Source organism: Theropithecus gelada, chromosome 9, assembly GCF_003255815.1.
Source record: "Theropithecus gelada isolate Dixy chromosome 9, Tgel_1.0, whole genome shotgun sequence".
Lineage (NCBI taxonomy): Eukaryota > Metazoa > Chordata > Mammalia > Primates > Cercopithecidae > Theropithecus > Theropithecus gelada.
The window spans coordinates 37,819,872-37,831,207 of NC_037677.1; the positions used below are offsets into that span (position 1 = coordinate 37,819,872).

At 37.0% G+C, this 11,336-nt stretch overlaps 1 pseudogene; it reads right to left on the reverse strand.

Moving 5' to 3' along the window:
- Nucleotides 1-5,599: 5,599 nt before the first annotated feature.
- Nucleotides 5,600-6,385, reverse strand: LOC112631007 (annotated as a pseudogene).
- Nucleotides 6,386-11,336: the final 4,951 nt, after the last annotated feature.

Genomic DNA, 11,336 nt, shown 5'->3' on the forward strand with positions numbered 1-11,336 from the left:
AGGCCAGTCTCCCATGGCCACCCAGTTTCTGCTTTTCCTTTGATTATAGTAAACACAAGCTGCTGGTTATACTCTTGGACCCTTGGCCTGGGAGTCAAACAGTTTCTCCCAGGTGACTTTGCAGTTCTCTACTCCATTTCATTATGTGTTATTTCAAAGTTTACCTTGTTTTCCTTATTCCTAGTTCTTTTGTGGGTACCTCATAGTAGTCCTCCAAATACTGTAGAAACTTAGCTACTTAATTAAGATAGCCCAGTAAGGAGGATGACTTTGCTCTCTCTTTTCATGTCCTGTCTTGGAATTTTGGGGTCAAAGGCCTATATTTCTCAAACTTGTATTTACTTGTTTCTGAGTACAGTGTGTGGTCACAGAAAAGATCAAAATTCCACAAATTGATCTATTAGTACCAGGAACTAGGTAAAATTAGTACCGGGTAAAATTATGTTGGCAGTAAGACAAAATAAACTGCACTTAACTCCCAGTCATGAAATATAGTAAAATTTCAAAAAAAGTTTTCCTATCAACTATATTTCGATGTCACTTAGAATTATAACATCTCACTCATTTTATCTAGTTAACCCCTTCATTAAGCAAGCGATACTTAGCATAAACTGGTATATGTCTAATTTTGAGGAATTACCCTTCATGCCTTTTGAAGACAGTACTCTTCATCTCTGAAATGTGAGAGTATGATAGATTTCAAATCACTTGTATAGCTCTGTGGCCTTGGGCAAGTCACTTAACCTTTCCAATTCTTGGTTTACTCATTAATAAAATAGGGATAAATACACTATTACTATCTGTCTGGCTTTTTTTTTTTTTTTTTTTTTTAAAACAAGCATTAGAGGATTAAAGGGCATGTACACATAAATACGTTTATACATATGTACCTATAAAATGTGGCATGTAGTTAAAAATGAGCAAACTGACTTGTAGATAAAAATGAAGTCACAGGTTCATGAAGTTTTCTAGGGCTGCAATTCAGATGATATGATTTTCTCTGCTCTCATTTTACATAGAACTCCTTTTCAGTTTTTAATGCTACACAAATAGCATTAAAATAATGCAAAGAAAAGATTGTGAGTACTTTAGGAAGCAATACGATTCCTACAGCCTTATTCATTTAAAGACAGGCAGGACACACCCAATTCTACCTTGGCTTCCGATGTTTTATCTCTCTAGGAGGTGAAAAGGCCACCTATTCTTTGCTGTCCTTCACAAGAATATATCTATAGTAGACACATTTATTAGTCCTGTCTCTCTTTAGCCTATCCTTTGCTTGCCACAGCTTTCTGCAGAGCCCCTTTTTATTTTCTATTTATTATTATTATTTTTTTTTAGAGAGGGAGTCCCATTCTGTCACCCAGGCTGGAGAGCAGTGGCGATATCTCGGCTCACTGCAACCTCCGTCCCCCGGGTTCAAGTGATTCTCCTGTCTCAGCCTCCTGAGTAGCTGGGATTACAAGCGCCTGCCACTGCACCCAGCTAATTTTTTGTATTTTTAGTAGAGACAGGGTTTCACCATCTTGGCCAGGCTGGTCTTGAACTCCTGGCCTCGTGATCCACTCGCCTTGGCCTCCCAAAGTGCTGGGATTACAGACGTGAGCCACCATGCCCAGACTGGAGCCCCTTTTTAAATCTTCAGAATCTCAAATGCCCAGGCTCTGGTTGGGGGAGTGGACATTCTCTATTGTCCCCTCTGAATCACAAAACTGCTAAGAAGAAACTTTCATCCCTGGATGGTTATTAGATTTTTATTGCTGTTGGAGGATATGAGTGGAAGACTTCACATTCTGCTGTCTTGCTCTACATTTTCTTTATATTTTAAAGAAATTTTTGTTTTATTCGAATTGACTTACTAGAGGCAAGACATATATATCTCTTGTGACACATGTTGTCATGTCTGATGATGCATAATGGTTGAAAGATTTCTATAAAGTGAGAGTGGCTTTTGGAGACCCAGCTATGATGGAACATTCCAAAGATGTGGATTCTTTAGGGTCCATATTCTGAAGCTAATATGTCGTAAAGAGTCAAGTGAACAACAATTAGTGCAGGCATTGCTAAATGAAGCTGACAGTCTGTTCCACCTTCTGCTACAAGTTCAAAAAGTGTCTCAAACTTTTTTTAGTTTCACAGCCAGAGGAATTCTGTGTTTATTTCCAAAGATATATATTTTTTTCATATGTTTTTAGCTATCTTTGTCATGTGTGTGTGGGCTCTAAGTCAGTGATGTTAAATTATGTAAAATGTTTTATTTAATGGGCTTGTCAATTGTTAACTTCAATAATGATGATGGTGATGATAAAAATAAATTACTTTCAGTTTTTCTTGAGATAAAAAATATATGCTGTTTGATCAGGTGATTTTACTCTTGGGAATATATTTTATAAAAATACAAATATAAGCATACTTGAACAAATTGTATAAAAAAGTTTATTTCAGTTTTGTTCAAAGTATCAAAAATGAGACAGAATGAATGCTTTTTGTTAGAGAAATGAATAAATCATTCTGTGTAAATTAGAGCTAACAGATAGCTTGGAGAAATACCCCATTAAAGTACTTGAAAGGAAAAAAGCAACATGCAAAAAAGTGCTTATAATGTGATCCTTGTTTCAAAAACAAATGTTGATTTTTAAAAATTCTGTATAAATGTGAACACAAACACACATAGACATATGATCTGTAATGGATTTTGATCAGGGAGAAAAATATGAATGTATATATAAGAAGTTGTTAGTATGCCTTACCTTTGGGGGTCGTCATATGTGAGTAGATGAAAGAGCTTAGACTAAATAAATAGGAAAACTAAACTAAAAAAATTGTGATAGGGAAAAAAATAAAACCAAAACATTTTAGAACTTAGGTAATAAAAGACTGTTTATTTAATCCTGGAACCAACAAGCAAGTGCAAACAATGTTTCTCTGTGACCACTCGCTGTGGTTTTTGACATTTGGTTGCACTGTTGAGAAACACCGAGTTAAAGTCAGGTCCAATGATAGGTCCAGAGTGGTCACTCCACTTGTTCCTTTACAAAGGGGCAAGGTCTCTGCTCCTCACATTGCCACTATTGCCCCAGGGGCAGGAAAACCAAGACAGCCATAAATAAGGAAAATAAATGAAGGAGAGCTTAGCTTACAACTCTGAGTTCCCATCTGAGAGCCTTCCATGGCAGCTGCTGAAGTTATAAATAACCCTAAGTTACCAGGAAAATGGCAGCCATTACCAGAGCCTTCCAGAGCAGGAGCCTTATGGAATAAGAAAGACCACTTTTAAGGCTCATTAGAGGAAGAACCCTTGTGTTGGTTGCTTTGGTGATTGTGAGCGAGTAGAGGTGAGGGGATAAGATAGCCTTTTAGGCTCCATTCTATTTCTTATATTCTATCAGCTGGAACTGGGTTGCTGTATAAGGGCCAAAAAGACTTTCCAGGCTAGTTCTGGACCCATGACGAACGAGGACAGCAGTCTGAGTTTCACACCAGAGAATCTGACCATTTCATTCGTAGAGCCCACATACTGCACCTGCGAGTGATGGGCCAGTCAGGAACACACATGAAGGCCAAAGAAGAAGCAAAACAGAAACCCTATTGGCTGATGTTAGCCCGATACTCATGTCTGCATTGTAAAACAATAATTTTCAAACTGTACTTTCCACTTAGAATCATATAATTTTAGAACTTGAAAGAACTTTAAGGATTAAATTTATGAATGATCTCACTATGACATTTTGGGCCAGGCAATTTTTCTTTTTCTTTCTTTATTTTTTGAGTTGGAGTCTTGTTCTGTCACCCAGGCTGGAATGCTGTGGTGCGATCATGGCTCACTGCACCCTCCCGACCCTCCCGACTTCAGAATACCATCAAGAGGAGGATATCCATCATTTATTGGCCCATAAGTAATATAGAAGCCACTGAGACAGTATAATTAAAAAATGAGGAATGAGGGCAGTAGTTTGAGTTTCACACCAGAGAATCTGACCATTTCATTCTTGGAGTCCACGTACTGCACCTGAGAGTGATGGACTACCCAGGAACACACAGGAAGGCAAAAAAAGCAGTGAAACAGGCACCCTACTGGTTGATGTTAGTGTGATATTCATGTCTGCCTTAGAGTTTATGAAAATGTTACATATTACAATAAAAAAAGTTACAGTGATGAGTAGTATAGCTTTTATAGATAGATTAATTAAGTTAATTTGAAGATTAGCATGTATTTATTTTTTATTAACCAGGAATATTTCCTTTATTAAAATATGATAGAATTACTTCACTAAGATCCTACATAATTTAGTACATTCAGTAACACTTTATAACAAAAGGTTATCTTCGAAACAGTGGACTCTTACCCAAGAATTACAAGCACTGCACAAATTACTTTAATCGCTTTTAGAAACCATCTCTTGTAGGAAAGTTGTAGGAGCCTACATTTATGAGGTCAGCCAACAGCAGCCGACTGAATGTTTCCTAATGAATCTCTACTTCCAAATTTTTCTCAAGAGCTCTCCTTTGGTAGTTTCTTATAAGTTTTCTCTTTAATTAAAATGATAATTAATTTATTCTTTTTTTGAAACAAAATGAGCATTTCTTTTTTATATATGATATGTTCAGGTAAATAATCAAACCTTTTGAAGAATCACACATTTTCTTGAACATAGTAGCTTTGCAGAATGCTGACATCACTCACAGTCCTGCAGGTGACTTCCTATTCTCCCTCACAGAACATGTAAGTAACAATGAAACACCGGACTTGGGCCATGTGATCATATGGGACCAAATGGCTCAACAGGTTCGTCTTTATCAGGGTTTCCCGTAAAGTACCAGGGAACCAATACATCCCGAGGACAAAAAGAAGTCCTATTAATATGAATAGGCAGCTCAGAATTAGTAACTTGCCTTGAATTATATCCTCCCTCCTAAGAGTCATTAATGGAGGGGACAGAAGATGCTGAGTCTTGACTGCCCACATCAGGCATTTGCTTCACAAGCATCCCCTGCACTGAGGTATAACTGCTTATCTCCTCTCTCTTTCCTTGGCTAGTTCTGTTTCCTGTAAGCTACTTGGACTTCTGTTTATTATAATATATTCTTGTTCCATTGCCCAGACGTAAACGAGTGCCTTCCCACTAGGTTTCAGGAGTCCAACATCTTCTTGAAGAGCTGTCACTCTATGTTCTGCTGTTGCAAAATGGGGAATAACAGCAATGGAGATTTGGGCATACCAAACCCACTGTGGACTGATACTGACAATACATCACAAACAAGAGTCTAGAATTGTCTCACTCTACAAATGTCCACAAGGTTTTGACTCTGATCACAACCAATCAAATTTAACTCCTTATTGATGCCAACGTGCTTTCTCCATTACCATATCCAGTATGAGCCACTATTAAACCACTTGGCAAAGCCTTCAAAAACTCAATGATGTGTGGCCAAGCAGTATGTCTCATGCTGCTGAAGTGCCCAGCAAACTATTCATAAACTTGATGGACGTACTCTTGCTCTAGTTGTCAGGTTTCTTTGTCACTCTCTGGAAATGAGGGAGGAGTCTTTCCTCTGGCTATCACAAGCCAAAGGGTAACCCATGGGTCCAAAGGTATCTAGATTCTCCTGTCATCACCAGCCAACTCCAACAAGGCAACATAACTGGCACTGTGATACCATCTGGGTACTTAAAATCCATGGCAGTCATGCCCAGCTTAATATTGATTTATGGTCAATTGTTCAGGTTTATGTTTAATGTTACCCTCCCTCAGCTATTTCTCCAAAAAGCTATCACAAACATCAGGAAGACCCCCAGGCAAAGGCTTATCTTTATCTACATTGTTGTTCTCACAGTGGAACTCATAACCAAAATGCTTTACTCTTCTGTGTTTCAAGCATTTTTGAAAATTTTGATGGTCCATATCTTTCGTTCAATCAACACTTTCCAAAAGAATTTTCTCATCCTCAGAAGAAATTATTTCTTCTACTACTATGAGGCCTGGTAGTAAGACTTGAGGCCCCAATTCCTTCCATTGTGCTTTTTCCACAAAATTCAAATACAGAATAATCTTTCGTCCTAAATCATCCACTATTTCTTTCCCATTGAGGGTAACATAGGCTCTCTTAGATTCTTCTGTAGTTTTGTATCTTTCAAATGAGAAGGGCTTGTTAGGTGGCATTAAGAGAGCATCCACCAGTCCACATTTCTCTAAAACCAGGAGCAGTTGGTTTCTACTCACATCATTACCTAAACCACCATTGGCAACAACTAGCCTCTCCTCTTCAGCTCAGGCTGGATTCAGATTCTCACCCTGCAAGTGCTTTGTTCTTCGCTACCCTCTCCACTGTAGAGCCAGAAAACTGTCGTGGATACTTGCACAACGCCTCCTTTGGGCTTGGCCATGTTGGAGAAAAGCAGCATATGTTTGTTTATAGGAGACCTGGAATATTTGTAAGTTAGTTTTGTTGGTTCGACCTATGAGGTGCTGGAAGAGATTCAAATGTTCTTTGATCTTTTCACCAGAGAACAACAACAAAAAACTTGTTCAAGCACATAACTTAGCATTTTCTGTTGTGATGAAAATTAAAGTTGTTATATAATCTCTACTTTATAGTAAAATGGTATTTTTCTCTTTTATTCTTAGGAATTACTTCAACTCCATTCCCTGTTTACTTTGGCATCTGAACTTTCACTTTATCCATTAGCTACAATTCCTTGGTTATCATTATCATTGCATAATATTTTCTTTCTGAAGATGGATGATAGTTCTTACAGAGTGTAGGAGTCATGTCTTGCAGTCTAACTTGGATTTTCCTCAGCACTCAGCATGTTGCCCTTTGCATACATAGTTTATCACAAAATTATTTACTGAATGGTCAGAGGTTTTAAAAATGAGCCTATTTTAGAATAGGAAGCCTAGTACAGAGGAGAAGACTATGGTTTTTAGTAGTTTCTCCACAGTTAAGCCCACTTAAATTCATAAAACATTGACAAATACTGTTTTACTGCTTCTCATTGACCTTTACCTATTGGTAACATTAACCCGTATATCTTTGCTGGGATTATGATGAGATCTGGAAAAAATGATAACAAAACTATTTTCTTTTCAAGCAGAGACCTCATATTCCTGGCAAATAAATTGACCTTGACAATCAAACACAGGCATTAAACAATGAGATGAATGAATAAGGAGTAGAAAAAATTTATATGTAATCTTCACAATGAAACTTGAAATTATCAGAAAATAATCTTGTTGGTCCTTTTAGTGGGCACCAAACCAATGAATTATTCAGAAAATTCATACATGAACCGAACGTCCAGTTTAAAACCTACCTAGTGCCAAGGTTGACAACTTCCTCAATACTAAGAGCCAGGAATAAGACTGAGGTATGCTTGTGGGTAACAGGATGGGACTTAATACAGGGGCAAGGGATAAGGCAGGAGAGAAAATGAAGACAGAGAAAAGTCAAAGGAGAATAATTTAGCATCAGGCAGGCCTAATTTGAAACTCAACCCCCAGTGGGTATCAGCTGCATGAACTTGAGAAAGTTATTTCCTTTCTTAAATTTGCTTTTTAAAAAAATCTGTAAAATAGGGATACTGTAAAAGGTGGTCACAGGAATAAATTAGCTGATGAATATGAAACAGCAAGTTTCTACTTGACAGAGTATTTTTGCACACAGGCTCGTTTAGTGGCAAAGCACCATCTCCCTGGAAGAAAGCACAGCTGGTAAGAAAAATATTGGCACAAAAATATACACTTCTGTTTCAGAGAAGCTTTTGTAGGTTAAAGCGGTACGTTTCGCAGCTTTTAGCAGAGGTAAGCACAGCGGCTCTAGAAAGTAAGAGATGAATTACTTAAAGTGGACTTTGTTCAGTCACTTAAACTAAGCTAAACCAAATCTGTATTGCCCTGAAACATGCTTGAGAGCAATGGCTCTTAAATAGTGAACAGCAAGCTGATGTGAATGGATTACAAATCAAAATAAAACAGATTACCAGGCCTCATCCTGAACCTACTGGGTCAAAAATGAAGGGTGAAGCCTGGAAAGGAGTCACTTCCCCTGAAACACTCTCCCTACCTACCACCACTCAAAGAAAGCAAAAAACTTCCCTCACTGTGAGAATTGCTGAGTTTACAAATGAAGAGAGCCCAGTGTGCAAACTAGACCAAATTATACCAGATTTGGTACCCTTGATCACATGGGCTAGGGGTTTAGACTACACTGGTCAATTCCGCAACAAAGAGTAACTGGACATTTATATCAGCTTCCTGCTTCATGTTTTTTAGATCAGTGCTACTTATATTTATCTTAACTTAGCTATAGTGAAGGCCATCTGGTTTTTATCCCAGAGCGTGTGTTTGAGATACTCTTAAAAACTTGTGTGACTTGCATGAAGTTTAGGATTTGAAAGTTGCTTCTGCCACCTACTGGATGTTTGACCTTAGGTAACTTATTTAATCTTTCTGAGCTTCAATTTTCTCTTTTATCAAATGAAGATATTAATATGATTGTGTTATAGTAGTAAATTCCTACATTAAATGAATCCTTTCTATTACACTCAGGATCCAGAAATCTCAAATAGACAAAACGCAGGGAAACAACATTTATATAATGCTGATTAACAAAGCCTGTTTCCATCTAGAAATGCAATCATCTATAAAACCACTTTTACAGAACTTGTCATAAAATAGGTTCTCAGAAATGCCAGTTTTTTTCTCTCTCTCTCCCTAACTTATGGCCACTTTTTATGTACTACCTTGCTTGTTATTTTGCATTGCATTATTATGATCTCTTGTATTATTACTTAATTTTCAATATGTGCCTTGTTTTTCCAATTGCCTTTTAAACTCTTTGAAGAAAGCAAATACATCTTACATTCATGGTACTATTCCTAATGCCAAGCACGGAGCATTCCTAGTGCCAATCACATAAAAGTGCTCAATAAAAATTTCAATTGATTGAGGGTGGAAATACTAAAAGATTGATGAAGAGAAGAGATGGGAGTTTATGGTGGGCAGAGTTAATGAGATACAGAGTAGCACTAATGCTAGGGATGTTTAGTCTCCCCCACAGTTGGGTTTTGGCTTCTGTGACATCCCATCTTCGTTACTCAATCTTCGTTTATATCATAATTTGAATGTGTATATATATATTTTTGAATGTGTATTTGAAAAGAATTTATATAATGAAAATATTTTTGAGTGATACATATTTGAAGCTAAAAGTAAGCTATACAGATTGGACCTAGGGTGTGTAGACTGGTAGATACCTCTCAATATCCCCCAGCAATTGAGTGCCATAAAAGTGTATAAGGGAGCTGAATCAAATACCTTATTTTAGAAATAGAGGGAGACCATGACTCTGATAAAATTTGTGTATGAAATTGGATTGTAAAGAATAAGTAGACTTATAGCTAAGAATTTTAATTTTTGAAATGTCTTTTTGTTTTAGTCAGACTACCACAACAGATAGCTGAAAAGAAAAAAAAAAGTATCAGGTTAGTATACGTAATTCTTGGTTGGTATTTCTATTTTCTGGCCTTCTCTGGTTCTCATATCTCTGGTCCTAACCCATTTCTGGGATATCGAAATAAAACTTCTCTCCGACCACAATTGTTGACTTTCTAACTTATAAGAATAAACGGTAGACCTGATCCAGATATTCCATTGGGGGTTTAGAGTCTAGAGCTATGCTACCCTTTATTATTTAACAATGTGCCAGTTAAAGATATCACCTCAATGAAAAATAATAATTATAATACATTTCAAATTAGAGATATATTAATGTAGTTGACCGAATACTGGAAGTTAGAGTTGAAAGACCTAACTCTCCCCACTAGCTATTTTGCTGACCATGAACAAGTCACTTGGAATCTCTAGACTTCAGGTTCCTCCTCACTTTCAATGTGCCTTGGGCTAATGTTATAAGAATAAAATAAGATATCACATGTAAGGTATTTAAAATGGAAAGGCACTGGGGCAGTGCGGTGGTATTAGCCTGAGGAATCTGCATGTGGGGTCCTGGGATAACTGACAGGTGTGGAAGAGCCATTTGAGATATTTCTTCTGGGTTTTTAATACTCTTTGACAGGGCTGCAGCCTTGAAAATAAACACAGAATATGTCCATGTTGAAGAGAAATGAATAGAAAGAACTTTCAGGATGAAAAAAATCAATAAAAAAATGTAAACATCTAAGGGATATTGACATTGACCTCAGAAAGCATGCCAGATTTTTCATAAGTTAGTGATACAAAGATCTGCAGTAATGTATAATTACTATTTAAAAACGAATATCTTTTTTTGGTTGTGAAGATTTTTGCATTATAAATACATATATGAGATTGATAAAACACCACATATGCAATCTAAAAACTCCTCCACGTTTGCAGCTAAACTTCTGATTTTAAAATTTTCTAACATAATGGTTCAGTTAAATTATTTCATGTCTACATCCTTAAGCTGCTGTCTATACTGCAGATAAAATGTGATTCATATGTGATCACTACTGAGAAAAACTGAGTACAAGGAACTATTGAATATAAGAATGAATTATTTTTATACGTTTAAGAAAAGTTAGGAACTGGATAAAGAGTTGAAAAAGGAAGGGCCTTGAAGAATGTGCTAGGAAGGCCTTGAATCTTCATCCAAGCTTCGCACAATTGATACTTAGTCTAATAGGCTTGGACCTTGGAACTGAAAATGATTCTTCTGGGGCAGCCACCAAGTAGACATCTGTTTCAAGTGCATATGATGGATAACTTATGCCCCTCCCCCGATCCCCCGCTGCCTCTCATTGCTCAATTCCTTAAGATACGCTTTAGTTTTTAAATTTCACTTGTAACTTTTGTAAGAACTTCTGATAGCCTCTTAGGAAAGAAGAAACCTACATATTTTAATAAAGCTTGATGGGATATAATTTTATACTAAAATTTTATAAAGCAAAATTAATAAATACAAGTGTATTAGTCTGTTTTCATGTTGCTGATAAAGACATACCTGAGACTGGGCAATTTACAAAAGAAAGATGTTTAATAGACTTCCACGTGGCTGAGGAAGCCTCCTAATCATGGCACTAGACAAAGAGCTTGTGCAGGGAAACTTCTCCTTATAGAACCATCAGATCTCGTGGGATTTATTCACTATAATGAGGACAGCATGGGAAAGACCTGCCCCCATGATTCAATTACCTCCCACTGGGTCCCTCCCACAACACGTGAGAATTCAAGATGAGATTTGGGTGGCGACACAGCAAAACTGTATCAATCAGACTTTGAGTTAAAATAACACATTTTGTGTAATTTTTATGCTTGACTATGTATCAGAAAGAATTATTTTGCTAGCTTCTCCTT